At 36.1% G+C, this 17,422-nt stretch overlaps 1 protein-coding gene across 9 annotated transcripts in view; it reads right to left on the bottom strand.

The window, feature by feature from the left end:
* LOC105211486 (uncharacterized) overlaps positions 1 to 17,422 on the bottom strand; it is a 186,469-nt gene that overhangs the window by 84,431 nt on the left and 84,616 nt on the right. The window lies entirely within an intron of this gene.

The following is a 17,422-nucleotide window of genomic DNA, read 5'->3' on the forward strand; positions in this document are numbered from 1 at the left end:
TTTAATCAGGCCAACAAACAAATTCAATGAAAATTTATCAAATTATCGTTGCCACATTGTGATGATTTTGTTAAATATTAACAGGAAAGGGTTATTCGAAGGAAATGGTATTTCTCAAATAGGCAAAGTAGCAATTGGACTTTTCAAGTGTGTGAAGTCCCTGTGGTCCCATTTTAATAAATATTAACTGCTGACCATCTTAGCGTCAAGGCAACATGAAGAGTCAGTTGCAAAAACTGTTGTCAGAATTTTCGGCATAAAATGTATTTTCCTTAGCGAACAATACTTTTAAAACTAATGAAAATAAAACAAGTTTCATAGTATGCGATGGAAGTGCTCAAATGCTAGTTGACTCTCTGTTGTTGTCGCTTGCTTATCTGTAAACTAATTTGTTAAAATGTCCGCTTTAAGAAACGGCAAAAGGACACGTTCTCAAGCCAAACAAGAGCCAGGAGTTAAATGTTTTTGTGTTGACCAAACTATGATGTTGGTGCGACAACATCTCTGTTGGCATTGTCAACGTTTTCCTCAAAGTCGTCAGCATTCACATCATCTTTAGCTACCGCTAAACAAAACAACGTCGTTTACCTTTTTGGCTGCTCGTTGCCAGCAGCTTCCTACTTCGAAATGGCAAAGTCAACTATCGTCTGGGCAGCAGCGGGAAACGACACAATAAACACGACGGTCAGACGAGCAAGCGACAAGCGCGCAAGCAAGTAAGCCAAATTGTACTGGCATCAACAGCAACATGACAACGTCTTCGACGATGAGAATGACGACGTTGTGCGAGATGAATCAAGACTCGCGCTGTACTATTCCAGGACATCGTTGATGACGACAAAGATGAGAAAATAAGTGAAGGGTAATAAATTGTCGTAAAATTTGTAGAGAAATGATAGAAAAAGTCAAGGGAGAATAAATATAGAAATAATATCTATAGCAAACAAAAGAAAAATTGCGGAGAAGTCGTGAAATAAAAGTAGTCAAAAGAACATAACCTAGCAAGGCGTATAAGTAATTGTTCAGCTGGCAGAAATGAAAGAACGCAACAAGGAAACGTGAAATAGTTGTTGTCCATTTATTAGCCAGTTAGCTAGCCAATATAGCTAGTTAGCAATAGTGTGGTGTATACGAATATAAGGAGCGGAGGCAGGTTAGGCAAAGCAACGGAAGATATGCATTTTAAGCCAAAGAAGTCTTGAACTGCTTTGAAGTTTTTTCTTTCGGTTTTTAAGTAGAAATTTCATACTTGTGCAGATAAAATAGTTCTATTTTAGTGTCACTCGCACTACTTGAGTAGTACGAATATTTTAATACATAATTAAAATTTTGAATTTTTCAATGACTAATATATTCCATCTGTTGAGTGCCAACAGCTATTTATTTAAAATATAATATCACATGATAGTACTTTGAAATTTGCATTTTGTAAGGGGTTAGTATTTCGTCAAACAACAATTAATATGTTTTTTTTTTGTAACGCTTTTATACAATTAAGCTTTCAACTTGTACCTTTACTACTCAGCATTTAAACTACAATTAGAAAAGTTGCAATAAAAGTAAAATTTCAATAAATCACAGCTCGCATTGCGGTAACTATCTTTCGTTTTCAGACCGATTCCATTTACATACCACGTGTTGCCCAACGCAAATTTCACTTTCTAAACGCGTTATAAATATTTAATACAGTGTGGCCAACGGCGAGTGAAGACAACACTCATCTAAATATTTCGCCACCCATCATGCCCAGCTTGCCCTCCTTGTATTATATTTATATATATGTATACAATAGTGTTGAAATCTTGTTTTGAACTGTTTTGTTGTTGTTTACTTTTCCCTTGCCATCACAATTATACTGCAAGACAATCAGGGAAAAACATTTCGTAAAAGTTTCACGGTTACATCACATCTCCATATGTACATACATATACTTACGAGAGGGATACATATAATGCATTAAGTTACATCGTTTGTGATTGCCTGTGCATGTCAGTCACTCAAACGAGTTGAAAAGTATTCACAGAAGAAATAAATCTTCAGAAGTTCTTCTTTTCAGCATTTTAACTTTTGCCGGTTTGTTGAAAGCAGTCAAATAGACAACTACGATTTCTTGGTGTAGATTTATCCCGACGCTTTCGTGCACGTCCACGAAATTTCTGTCTCTGTAGCTAGCACACTTATCTTATTTCGAAGAAAGTAGGTGAGCAGTAGCCGTTTCACTATTATTTTATTAAGACTTTTACTTTCAGCGTTCATTTGGAAGATATGATATACTAAATAAGTATACGTGTATATGCATGCTATCTTCATTTGAATTAACCGTAATTACACAAAAAATTACTATTAACATATCTCCGCTCTTAAAGGAAAAACTTTAAGTTCAGTGACTTTAGCCTTGTAGCTAACTCTGTCTTTCTTCATAGCCATGAAACATTCACTTATTTTTTATCCTATCAATTAAAGAATGCGAAAACTAGATAAGTATTATGAGATTCCTAAGCTAAGTTATTTTGTTGCACTGCAAAATATTGCACTGACTGCAGTTGAACTGATTTTTAAAGCGCCGATCGATGCAATATCAGCATAATTTCTGATTTGTTTTAAATTATCACTCTCCTAACAATTTTTATCACTTTGCAATCACTTCTTTCACTGCCTTTCTAGACTCTTTGTACTTGACTTTGGCTTTGCCACTTATTATAATATAAGGTTTGTTTAAAGTTTTTCATTGCTCAGTAAATTTCTTCAAATACTCTTTAGTTGAGCGAGTGTGAAAGAAACAACGCTTACAAAAGCATGTCAAAGACATTGAACATTATTTTCATCATAGTTTTGGCAACTCATGCTTCTCCACTTTTATATCAAATGTTCTCACTACCTTCTACAACAGTTCTTTTTTAGAACTGAAACTTATGTATTCAGTTTGCTCACCATGCTGCCTATCTAGCTTACTTTCCTTACTTCACTTCCTCCTCCATTGGCTTCCGTGCAACACCTTTCGTTATGTTTTCCAACCGAAGGCAGAACAAGCTGAAGGGAATCGCTTATCATTCCTTTTTTATACACTTATGTACTCACTTTATTTTCCGCTGCTCTTCCATTCATGCGTTAATTGAAAATATTTAAGTTGCCGAAAGACCTGATATAAGGTCGCGCACTTTTCACTTTTCGCCATTTTTCTTTTTAATTAAATTTGTTGCTCGCCATTTGTCACTTGAACATCATTCTTTGTAGCTCATAACGGCTCGTAAATTGTTCATTAAATATATGAAAATCGGAAAATTTTTAAATGAAAGGCAAAAATATAGTTGTAAAAAGGAACGGGCACTGTGTATTTGTACAAAAAGATTTTCAATGTTTTATATTTCGAGCAACTCTCAATTATTTTATAAACTATAAACCCAAATTAAAAAGTTTACGTAAAAGTTTGATTGCTCATGCAGTAAATTAAGTTACACATGCATGTACAAAATATGAATAACACGGTCTTATTAAATAAACAATGAGATTTATCCCCTGTCTCATAATTCCGAATGGAGTAACCTACCAACACTCGACCTCCACACCCCGTGCATTCTACCCAACATCAGTCGTGGTGTGAAACCGCAAAATTAACACATTTGTTGACGGTGTAATCAATTTGTAATTTTGCCACACCAACACATCCGCAGTTCCGAACATCACCCAATACAAACATACACCAAACGATGACAACGGTAAAAAACTAGCCAACAGAAAAGGACGTCGTCTAAAAAAACGTCGAGGCACAGCTTGTGCATTGTCACGAAAAGGTTGATGGAAAAGGGCAACAGATTGGTGAAACTTTTTCACACCAAACAAATACAAACAAGCCGCAAGGAACTCGCACAAACAAACAAACAGGCAAACAAAAGAGTGTGAAAAGTTTCATACTACTCGTACTACTTTGCTGCAGTTGGCACAATGGAAAAGCTGCCATATTTTTTATACGTTCGACATTTTTATTTTTCAAATCGTATTTTTTATTTTCCGTATAAAATCGCATGTCTGTTGCAGTGTTATGCCGTTACCAAATAAATTTTCTTATCAATAAAAATATATATATTTTTACTCTATATACACTCCTTACTTTGCTTGCAGCATAAACTTGTGTCCTCAGTCAAGTTCGCCCGAGTGGAAGGAGGGTTGGTGAAACGTACACACACACAGGGGAAAATCTTCCGGTCGAAACAAAGTGTAACGAAAAAGTCTGTTAGAAATTTTTATTTTTCACATGCAATCGTTAGTCGACCACGAACTACGAAGTATGAGCAACTGCTTGTCAAAAAGTTTGCGAAAATATTTTTTCAATTTCTACCACAGCCAAGGGCGGCAAATAAAGTGACAAATCCCTACATATATACAATATACCTTCGACTAGACACGGCCGCCATCCACAACATGACAACTTGACAATAATGACCACGTTCTACACACGCATATTTTTCGTGAGACGTCTCCCACAGCATCCAACAGGACTTTGGGCCATAAAAAGTTAGCAGTTCCCAGCACATGTGGATATAAATGTTAGTACGAGTATCTCGGCTCCAATTGGAATTTTTTATTCACTTACATCATAAATCACCGCCTTCGGGGCAAACATGCATACGCTTAGAGAGCGATGTGTAGTGTAGTGTAGAAGCAATGATGGAAAGGCAAAACGACCCCGGCCAATGGCGACAACTTGGCTGAGTCACACATTATTTATTAATTTTTTGCGTCCGAAAAAACTCGAGCTCAAAAGAGTGTTGTTGCAGAAGTTGTAGGCAGTCAGTCAAGCGCTCAATAAGAATTGATCAAATTGTTCGAAATTGAAAGTAAATTGAAAAAGAAGTTGACATTTTATTATAAGCACACAAGCGCCGAAGGCTAGCACACACGCTCACACATTTGCCCGATGTCAATATTATGCTTTATTTTGTTGTGCGTGTGCAGTTGGCTTGTGCCCACTGAAATTCATTTTTTCTTCATCTCTTCATCCGAGCATCCCTGAAATATTATTTTGCTACCTGGTCACCCATTGAGTTAACCTATCATGTTTGACATGCATGTTTATTGTATTCGAATCGGTTGCCCTCCCGTGCGTATGCGTAACATTTAAATATAAATTGCGTGAAACTTCGCTAAGCCTGTGGCGGGTTGGATCCTTTTCTTATTGTTGTTTATATGCCAGCTAAACTTTTCGCATTGCGTGTTTTGATTTTGGCAATTCAATCTTCTCACGCACCTAAAAGTGGCAGCTATTGCAACATGTATTGTGTCGTGGCCCAACTGGGCGTATAAGTGACAAGCGCAACTCAAATGAGTGAGTGATTCTTGTCGAGTTGACAAGTTAATTTTTTTGGAGGAATACTGGCATGGAAATAATTCAAAAAAATAAGTTAACAGTTGACGGAAATTGAAATTTGAGTATGAAGACATACATATATATGGTGATAAAGTAACAGTTAAATTTTCGATTAAAGAATCTTTAGGATTTTCTTTAAATTTGCGAAAATTTGAGAATCTGACAACCAACTGACATACATTTGATAGTTGCCATCAGACATCCTTCTAGCAGCTGTCATTTAGCATCCATCTGAGACGCCGTTTGACAGCTGTTATATAGCATCTGTTTAATAGCTGCAATTTGACATACATCTGACTTCCATTTGACAGCTATACTATATAACACTCATCTGACATTCATTAGACAGCTGTAATTTAACATTTATTTGTCCATCTGACATAAGTTTGTCAACCCTCATCTAACATCCATTTGACATCTGCCATTTGATATCCATATGTCATCCATTTGAAGGCTGCTATTTGAATATATCTGACATTCGTTTAAAAGCTGTCATCTGACATCCGTTTGACTGCCACTATTTGAGAGCTGCCATTTTACAGCTCTCTGACGTCTATATGAGATCCATTTGACAGCTGCTATATAACATCCGTTCAAGAGCTACAATTTTACATTCATCTAACATCCATTTGACAGTTATAGATGTAGGGCTTTTACTCACGCTTACTAATTCGGTTGAGCAATGAATAAACGAATAGTTTTAGATATTGTAAAGTTTTAATCAGGAGTAAAAGTTATTCAAAAACGATTTATATTTTTGATTAAAGATTCAAAGTTAATAAGATAGTATTCGCGTCTTTTCGTCGAGCGTCTTTTCGTCTTGCTTGCTTCGCGTCTACTCTCAAAACTCTCCGGCTCTCTTGTGCTCGTTGATGTAGACTTTATGTATTGTATTTAAGGGTTACCAGCTACGTCGGGGTTACCTCAATCCCACAATTCGGCCATCCTGCTGCGCATTCGCCCTCGAATGCGTCGTCATCATCAGAATAATTTACCCATGGCTTCATAAATTCTGCACAAGTTGAAGTTCGTTTTGGGCCTTCACACACGCCAGCCTTAATAACGTCATACGAATTGTTGGCCTTTACCTTAACAACACGGTAAGGACCGAAATATTTTGGCTTTAGCTTGAGCCCACCACCAAACTGCGTGCGTTTTACAGCAACTAAATCGTCAATCTCGTATTTTTTAGCTTCTTTGCGTCGTAGGTTATACGTTTTTTTGTTTTCGTCTTGTATTTTCAAAATCTGCTTTTTTGCTTGTTGTCTGAGTTCATCTCGTTGTTCTTGATATTGTAGACGTATTTCTTCTTGTATAAGGTTTTTAATGTTAAAATCGTCGGTTGTTCGCATCTTTACGCCTATTAGCAATTCAAATGGAGTCATGTCGATACTTCGGTTATAAGTAGAATTAATGACCTGTTGTACTCTATCTACAAACTTATACCACTTTGTCGGATCGCTTTTGCTCAGTTTCGATAAAACGCTTGTAATGACACCAATTAATCGCTCCACCTGGCCATTAGCTCGAGGTAGACCGGTAGTTATTGTTGTGTGCTGAATATTTTCTTCTTCACAATATCGTCGAAAATCGTCGGAAGTAAATGCGGATCCACGGTCAGATATAATCTGAACAGGACTACCAAACGTTGTATTTTGTAATTTCAAACGGCTAATTGTTTCTTGTGCTGACGTAGTTTTGGTTGGATATAACCATGCGAATTTTGTAAACGAGTCGATTACTGCGAAAATGTGCTTATATGACTTATTTGTAGTCTCCAAAGGACCAAGAAAATCAATATGGTATGTATGAAGCGGCATTCCTTCTTTAGGAATTGGGTGTAATTTCCCTTCTTGTTTCCCTAACTTTCGATTTGCGACAATACATGCAACACAATTGGCGATGTGCATGCGTATCTTTTCTTCTATTTTTGGAATAAAAAACTCTTTACATATTAGCTCCTTTGTCTTCTTTACGGCGAAATGGCCTTTTTCGTGTGCACGTCTAATTACGTCTCGCTGCATATGCTTCGGTACCACAACTAATTCGACATCATCAACTAACTTATGAAGAATGCCTCCTTTTTCGAAATAATCATTGTATGTCTGCTTTTCTTTAATAATTTCAGAAATTGCTCTTAAGTCTTCGTCTTGTTGCTGAGCACGTCGCATGGAACTTAGAAAATCTGCATCTGCTACAATCATAACTGGGTGACGACTGAGGGCGTCTACGTGCCTCATTTGTTGACCACTTCGATGTTCTACTTCGTAATCGTATTCTTGGAGGAATAATATCCATCGAGCTACCCTAGTACTCAAATCCTTTTTCTCTAACGTTTTCGTGAAGGCGTTACAGTCAGTGACAAGTTTAAAGTGCAAGCCTAGCAAGTACACTCGAAACTTTTTCAGCGCTTCAATAACGGCTAAGATTTCAAGTTCATAACTTGAGTACTTTCTTTCTGCGTCGGAAGTCTTCTTACTACTATAATAAATGGGATGCAACTGGTTGTCATCAGGGTTTATTTGAAGGAGTACTGCCCCATAACCGTCGATAGAGGCGTCAGTATGAACTTCGGTTTCATATTGCTGGTTAAAAATGCCCAATACTGGTTTCTCGCTTAACATTTTCTTCAATGTCTCAAATGCTGCTATTTGTTCGGCGCCTATTTCAAACTTTTTGTCTTGTTTAGTCAAATCAGTCAAAGGTTTCGCGATTATGGAAAATGAAGGTACGAATTTTCTAAAGTACCCTGCAAGACCCAGGAAACTCTGCAACTGTTTAATATTTTTCGGCAATGGAAACTTATCCAGAGCATCGATTTTGGATGGCGACGGCGAAATTTTTTGGCTCTCTATAACATGGCCAAGAAATTCTACGCGTTTTTTCAAGAAATGACATTTTTTCAAATTTAGCATAAGTCCATAGTCTTTACATTGATTAAGCACTATTTTTAGATTGCACATAGCTTCATGTTCATTTTCGGCAGGTATTATAATGTCGTCTATATACGGCAATGCAATATTACGTCGCGAAAGATCACGAAAAATTGCGTTAACGTGTCTTTGGAAAACACCAGGTGAGTTGGACAAACCGAATGGCACTTTACAAAACTGGTATTGTCCACCATGCGTAACAAAAGATGTATATTTGCGGCTAGATTCACACACGGGCACATGGAAAAAACCGTTTTTTAAGTCTATCGTACTAAATATTTTCGCTTTTTGTAAACGATCTAGTTGGTCTTCTATTAATGGCAACGGAAAACGATCTTTAATTATAACTTTATTAATTTGCCTATAATCTATGCACAATCGGTAATCACTGTCTCGTTTCTTTACTAGTACTACAGGGCTACTAAACTCCGATTCCGAACTTTCGATGATACCGTCGTTTAGCCACTGTTCTATTTGATCATCCACTATACATCTCTGCGTTAATGGAAGTCGTCGTGGTCTAAATGATATAGGTGTTTCATCCCGTACCACAATATTCATTTCAATGTTTGTTGATTTGCATTTCTCCGGCTTATAATTACATACTAGATCGCGCACTTCTTCTTTTGCTAACGTACTAGCACTCTCGTCAATGTCAATATCAGTTGTTGTTAGCTCTACATTCATCATAGGAAATACCACTTCACTTTTCAAGCTATTTTTCTTTATGCAAAGTCCATCACGATTAATGTGTATTTCGGCTTGAGAACAAAACTCTTCACCAATTACTAAGTCAATGTCCATACACTTGGCAGATACCACCAAAAAATTTACGCGAAACAGTTCTTTATCTACTTCGATTTCAATGTTTAGTTTTCCAATTGGTTTTATATTATTTTCAGATTTTCGTTCACCAAAACCTACTAAACGAATGTTTGTTTGTTCTAGCACAGGTTTACCCAAAGAATTGTACACACTCTCGGTCATTAAATTAAACTTGCTGCCTGTATCAAACAGAGCAATATATTTTTGATTTTGGATAACCACCAATTTATTCATGATATTATTTTTTCCACATAAATATCGCGTATTACTTTTGTCAATTGTTGATTTAGCTTTTGGGCAATTCTTCGAAATATGTCCAAATTGTTTACATTGAAAACATTTTGTACCTTTTTCTTTATCTTTGCACTCAGAACTTTTGTGTCCCTTTGCACCGCAATTATAGCAAGTAAACTTATCTTTCTCGTATTTGACTACTTTCTTTTCATCTACTTTTAGTTCACTGTTCTTCCTATTACACTTTTGCATTGTTTCGTATATTTTGATTTTTTCTTTAAATTCTTTCAAATTATGTGCGCCATATAAAACAGTTTTGTTTATATTAATATCGCGAATACCCTCAATAACATATTGTATTAGAACATTTTCTTCAATATTTCCACGCATCGCGAGCTCTTTCATGCATAAAAAATACTCTTGTACACTCTCTTCTGCTTTCATATTTCTTGCGCTTAATTGTTTGTGTATATTCGCACTGTTAACAATAGTTTTATATTCTTCTGCTAATGCCGATTTTAGTTTTTGCCAAGATGTTATTCCCCGTTCGCTTTGGATAAATAACTTAGCCAAACCGCGTAATGATTTCTTTGCAAATATAAACATTTGTAGTTCATCCCAACCCATTAAAATTGCTGTCTCTTCAAAATCGCTTAACCATACTTCAACAGAAATATTTTCGCTGCCGTCAAAATGTCGAACAGAATCTTCGACGTCTCTAAAGTTGATTGCAAATCGTGACATTTGTGTCGGCGTTACCGATGTAGTTGTTTTTGTAACTGCTCTCTCGCCAAGCTCGACGTTCTTCTCCGCATTTCTCCTATGTGTTTGGTTATTCTCGCTGCTTACTGCATTCGTTCGTTGTGGTAATTCGAAAATGCTATTACTCGCTGCTGTTTCGTCAAAGCTACGCATAATATCTGCGTCATCATTTTCGATATCGTCGTCAACTCCACCTTCGTCTTCGTCGTCGCTGTTCTCGTCGCCTTCTGCTGCAGCACATAACAATGTTGCGTTCTGCAAATTTCGAAAAATATGCAGCTTCACATCGGCTACATTGCCACTTAAACCCAATACGTTACAAATTGAATTTAGATCATTGGCCGTCAAATTGTTTTCGATGTATGCAAACTTCTGTTTGCAGCGGTCGTCGTTCTCGTCGAATTGGAATCCTGTAAATTCTCGTAAACGTTGTCTGCTCGATCTGTCTCCATCTGATTCGAATACAAATTTGTGCAGAGCTTTTATGCTCTCTTTTCGGGCTGTACGCAGCTTTGCTCGTACAAATTCAAATTTTTGCAAACTGGTCATTGTTGCTATTTTACGCTTTAATTTTTGATTTCTAATGAAAATTATATCGTTCAACCCACTCGCGGCGGCGTATATAAATGCGGCAATTTAAATAAATACTTTTCGCACTATCGGTTCATGTAAAAAAAATTTTTTTTTTTTTTTTTTCGGATGAGCCCCCAAATATGTAGGGCTTTTACTCACGCTTACTAATTCGGTTGAGCAATGAATAAACGAATAGTTTTAGATATTGTAAAGTTTTAATCAGGAGTAAAAGTTATTCAAAAACGATTTATATTTTTGATTAAAGATTCAAAGTTAATAAGATAGTATTCGCGTCTTTTCGTCGAGCGTCTTTTCGTCTTGCTTGCTTCGCGTCTACTCTCAAAACTCTCCGGCTCTCTTGTGCTCGTTGATGTAGACTTTATGTATTGTATTTAAGGGTTACCAGCTACGTCGGGGTTACCTCAATCCCACATAGATGACATATATCTGACATTCATTAGACAGCAGTAATTTAACATTTATTTGTCCATCTGACATCCATTTGACATCTGCCATTTGAAATCCATATGTCATCCATTTGAAGGCTGCCATTTGGCATATGTTTGACAGCTGCCAACTCACATCCATCTGACATTCGTTTGATATCCGTTTGACATCTATTTCACCAACTGACAGAAATTTGACATTACTGATATCCGTTTAACAACTGCCATTTGACATCCATCTGACATCCGTTTAACAGCTGCAATCTGACATTGATCTAACATCCAGCTGATGGTTGTCATTTGACATCCATTCGTTGAATACATTCATGAATTTAAAAGACATTAAACTGCTCAATTGCATTGCAAACTCAATTTATGCCAATTATATAGACGGAGAACGGAAACAGTAAGTCCTCGATCACCAATGAATTCTCTAGCTGTTAATATCATCACTAGCGAAAGCTCCTGCAACCAAGGAAGAAAGGGAAAATATGATGGCCTTAATCCGGCGATAGTATACATTTGCCCTGGACCCCATTTTATTCATTCTCTCTTGGTATAAACTCGACGTGATACTCGTGCTAAATAAGATTAAAATAAACCTTTTCATGGCAATTGACTGTATTCTTATACATTTTTCAAAATACATAAGCAGATGTATGCATACTTCTGCATATGCGAGTATACGGATATTGATAGCTCAACTCAAGCCTTTCTTTCGCATCTCCACCGCTTATTTTATATTGATATATAAAATGTATATACATATGTACATATATGATAGCATTTGGGCGTCTCGTATGTTGAGATGCTCCACAATTTCATGCAGCAATGGACACAAATTTATGTCAATTTTGCTAAAAGGGTTTTATGTAGACACATTCAAACATACGAGTATAAGCCTCAAGAGCTGGCAGCACTCGTCTAATATACTCCAGCATATGTATGGTATATTGACAAGAAACGCTCTTCTTCACATGCAGCAGCTCAGCACTCACACTTCGATTGGGCCAATAAAGCAACCAAATGTTACGCAAACGCGATAACAACAGCAGCAGCATCGTCAATTGGTTGGTTACTGTAAAATTGTTAAGGCGTTAGCGGTGCGGGCATAGGATGACATGCTGTGAATTTAAGTCATAACAGCTGCAGGTTAACACTTGGCAGTATGAAAATGAAGCGCACAGTGGGACACATAGTGGAACGTGTAGAAATAAAATATTTTCTTGAGCACCAATTTTTTTCAGGTTAAATAAAAAATAGAATATTTTCCTTCCTTAAGTAACGCATAAAAACGATATGATTTCACATGCAGCTTAATAACGGTGTTTATTTGGCACAGATTTTATTAGATCTCTCTAGACAGTCAGTTACTCAAAACTCCACACTGTTCCCTGCAATTGCAGAGCGGTCCTCTCTCCCATTTGCCACACTGACAGACGAAAATAAATGGCATCACTTTGCTGGCACGAAGGCCAACACACATTGTCAGCGCAACAGCGAAAGGATCAACACCATTGCAAACTCAAGCGAACTTGCACATTAGCTCTTAAACTAGCACTTATACCAAAACGAAAAATTGTATGGGGATATATGGACGTCGGGTGCGGACAATTGACGTATATTGAACGCAGTTGTGCGTGAGCACTAGCCAAATTGAATTTTAAGACGAAACTATACAGTGACGAAAGCAAAAAACGCTATACGAATGAATGTTGCGGCCTCTGCTTACTACTTTCAGACCCTCTTGATGTCGTGAAATATGTTGTCAACGAGAGAATGTGTCCACAGCAGCTGTAGGGCGAGCTGACACATTGCTTCTGACGAATAGTCACATCGAATTGAAATGAAATTAATACATCGCGGTGGTAGATATCTATTGCTCCTCCGAACAGCTGTGCGTTCGCGATAAAGATACAAAAAAAAACCCAGAAAATTGCCAAAAACATTTTCACATCAAATTTAGTTTATTGATAAATAAATAAAAATATATTAAAATCTTCTACCCTGGAGTGGAAGTAATACGAAGGAGAAAATGCGCTTCCAAAACGGAAGTAAAACTGGCTGCCACAAATGCGATAAAAAAATTCAATAAGTTTACAACAATACATTTTGCAGGGGGCAGTGTGATGGCTGGTGCAGCTTACCAAAGTAAGCACATTATTAGAGAAGCATTGGCCAGTCAAAATGATAATCCCTAAAAAGGCTAAATCACACACCCACATAAGGCACGTTCTCATACGAAATGATACCCTTTATTATATTGCGTATTTACATTGAGTGTTCGAAAGAAGAAAAGTAAAATTGCAGTCAAATGTGAAATGTGACGGAGCTGACCAATAAAGGGAATGAACAATAAAGAACATGCTCCTTGGACATTCTGATTAGAAGCATGTTCAAGTGAACGGAAGCTTAAGAGGGTCACTGCGCTTTGGTGCTCGTAAAATAAAATTATGTCAATGACATGTGTATGGCAGTGAAAAAGGTCATTGCTTCGGTAATATCTATTAGCCTCTTCATTAAATAGTACTGATATATGTATACCGAAGGGGCAATATTTTATGATACTTACTGCGTATTGATTGACATAAGATTGCGGTTTATTTACAAAGTTATTTGCTTGCTTACACCTTATTTTTCAGTAGTTGAGTTGAGAAATGTATTATTGCAGCTGGTAGAGTTATTCATTCAAATTAATATAAAATATCTCATTTCATTTAATTATTTGTTAAATTTAAAAACTTTCGCGTATACTCCTGAATTCCCCGTCCGAATAAAAAACGAACGAACGGAAACCATTAAAATGTACATTTATGTAAGGCTAGCGCATAGCTTGTGTGATTAGTATATCTGAAAGATATAGAATGTATGCCCATTTCAAACTAAGCAGTTGAGGTAATCATGGAAATGTTAAGTACGATGTTTGCTTAAAATCACTGGTATATAGTACGAAATTTCACCTACAACTGTATGGGAATACAAGAATTGGGTTATATATATATATACAATATATAACAATATTCATGTAAACAAATGTCGATATCATCAGTTGAATATATGCGTATGTTAGGGTATATGTACATGTCAAATATTTTGCTTTGAAACGAAAACGTCTTCAAAATTTTCTTTGCCCTGCATAATTTTCTAAGAAAAATATTTACTTAGCAGGTTTTAAGTATAGAAGAAACACGATAAATCCGCACTAATCCTTATCAGCTACTAAACACTGCCTTCAAAACCAAAAACTAGCCATCCCATATGTTCAACATACATGCATCAAACTCTCTATACGAGCAAAGTTGTGTGTGTGTATTGCTTTGTAAGCACATAATGCTCATTTGCTACAGTTTCTTGTGTGTGTTAAGCAAACTTTTGCTGTCTTAACCTTATTCAACATCCTTTTGGCGCCTGAATCGCCTTAGCTGATTTTAAAGACACAATTTAATTTATTTACATACTTGGGCAGGCGTCGAGGTGAGTGGGAAAATTCTTAACTCAGACGAAAATTGTGCTTTCACAAATATGTTATGCCATAAATTTATTAAATAACTGTTAAATGATAATGTCAGCATGAAAATTTGCAACTTCACTAACAAGAAAATGTGCATGTAATATTTATGTTTGCCAACCAAGCAGTTTCTAACGAATTTCATGCATAAATAGTCTTCGTACTAAAAGCAAGGACACGAATATATACATGCATAATTTTCTTTGTGGAAATCTCTGTAAGACTTAATTGATTTTTAGAGTGGCGTACAGTGACAAGTATTTCCGCCTATGCAGGTTAGTGGCCGAACACCTTCCGAAGTTTGGCAAATACACAAATGCACGCATTCGATGATTAGCCAATGTGTAATCACCATTTTAAAAACTTTTCACAGCTCTACGTACATACATATCTGCTAACCACTTTTGTAGTGAATACAATTCGGTTGGTTATCTTATATTCCTCTAGATGTACTAGTCTAATGCTTTTAATTTAAGTTTTACGAAACTCAGCAAAGCTTTTGTGATTTTGTCACAAGCAAAACGAGGGGTTGATATTGCGTCCGTGTTACTATCAGACAATAACTTTCCAAGCACAATGAGAATAACACAAATCCAGCAAAATTCAGTTGCTGAACTTTGACACAGCACATCACAACAACGCTCTCCATTCTCACTCATATAAGCATCGAACTAAATTCTGGCACTTAATATTTGCTTAAGTGGCTGCAATGGTTTCGATTCTCTTCGACAATGGTGTCGATAAAATGGGGTAGGAAATTAATAGCGTTTTGGAAAAGTTTAAATTGGCTAAACGTGCAACTGACAACTTACATTATCACAAATATTCATGTGTGCGCACAAATGTTGGTACATATAGAGTCGTCTGGACTTCAAGGACAAATACTGGTAGATATACATCAACATATACTATGTATGTATGTAGTAGCATATATACCCAGAAAAAGATTATACCGAGTGTAAAGGGTGTAGATCGCCATGGAAATGAATTCGTTGAAGGTGATGTTCTAAATCATCCTTTGTTTGTAAACTTTATTTTAAGAATGAATAGTTGCTGACATGTCTCCGCACACTTTATACTAAAAGTATTAATTAATACATACACTACTAGGAGTAAGTACTAGCACAATGATACAGTCAGAATCTACAATACTCTAAAATAAGAAAATAAATGAAACAATTTAGGTTTAGAATTATAGAATCCCTGTTTTTTTCCATGAACTACTGTGTATGTAAATGTTATTGTTGTTGTGGGAAAATAGCTAGTAACACTTGAAATACAACCATGCTCGAGAATTTAGTATTACTCGCCTTGAGATAACTTTCGCATTCACACTCTTCCTATAAGGCTAGTGTTTTACCACTGAAAAATTAAATGTCATTCAAATGATCTGCATATCTATCGAAAACGGTTTCCCTCAAACACAGCAGTGATTTCGAAAGTTTTCATGAGAGCTCACTATGATTCTCATGTTGATTGCTTTTATTGTTATTGTTGTTTTGGCTTGACGCCTGCTGGCCCAAAAGGACAGGTGACAATCGAAGTAAGTGTAGTTTAAATGCAATTTATATGCAAATTTCTAGCACTCAGGGACATACTCAACCATATCCATTTGGCGTTGGGTTGTGTGAAGTAGCACTTGCTTGGAATTGCAGATTATTGAATTTTTAGGCGTTTCAATATAGCGAGATTTTGAGGTGCAACCTTCGCTTTCTTCTGACCTCAGTTAATTGACAGTGCAGAGGTTACATTGCATAACCTAAGATAGGTGTGAACTTAATTTGGTATATTTGTTATCATGTGTACATATTCTAGTGTGTATAAAAAATGTATAAAACTGTCTAAGAACGTTATATCTTTAAAACTATATATTTTTTTTTTACTGTGAATATATTTCTTGTTGAAAACTTTATCGTAATGGAAAAATATAATCCCTATGAAAATGAGGTTATACAGAAATTAATTTTAATTTTTTGGAAATATTATTAAAAAATAAAGTAATGTTTATTTAATATCATATACTGCTATATTTCTATTATATTTTTGTTTGAACATTCGATTCGTTCAAAAGTCTAAGATGTACAAAGAGAAGAAGTATAGGAACAGCGTGAAGTGGAGTTTAATATGACAAAATTTTACTTATCCCTGAATGGTATAAAAAAATGTGCAGCAAATGAGAATGTATAGAGCTCCAGTTCCATTATATAATCCACGTATAAAACGTGCCCTTCAACTTTTATAAAGTCGTACAATTTTTTACTCGGCCAACGTATTATACTAACAACCTTTGCTACCAGCTGTTTGAAAAAAACCTTTGATTCATTCAGTCTCTTAACAATCTCTTCAAACTTGTTAACTGTAACACTTATACCTTCAAACACTGTACCAACACTGCAGCATTGTTGCTAAATTAATTGCATTGAAAGCATTTTTTAACTATGAATGAGAGTGATGCAAAAGCTAAACAAATTCATTCAGTTTATATGGACCTGCTTTGTGCAATTGAATCTTTCTCGTGTATCACTCCCATTAACATGTGGCTGGCGATACAATTAAAAAATTAAAAAAAAAAAATTATATATTCATTTAACTATTTTCTGTTGACAGTTTGGCTGAAAAAACTAACTCACCGAATGAATGAACATAGTGCGTCAATTGTAAGCGAAACTTTTACAGCGACGGCCATGAGCTACAAACAGGTACTTTTGAGAGCGAAAATCTGATTGTGATTCATGTACGAAAAATGAAAGGATGGTAATATTTAAGTGAAAGCACT

The sequence above is a fragment of the Zeugodacus cucurbitae genome, chromosome 3, assembly GCF_028554725.1.
Source record: "Zeugodacus cucurbitae isolate PBARC_wt_2022May chromosome 3, idZeuCucr1.2, whole genome shotgun sequence".
NCBI lineage: Eukaryota > Metazoa > Arthropoda > Insecta > Diptera > Tephritidae > Zeugodacus > Zeugodacus cucurbitae.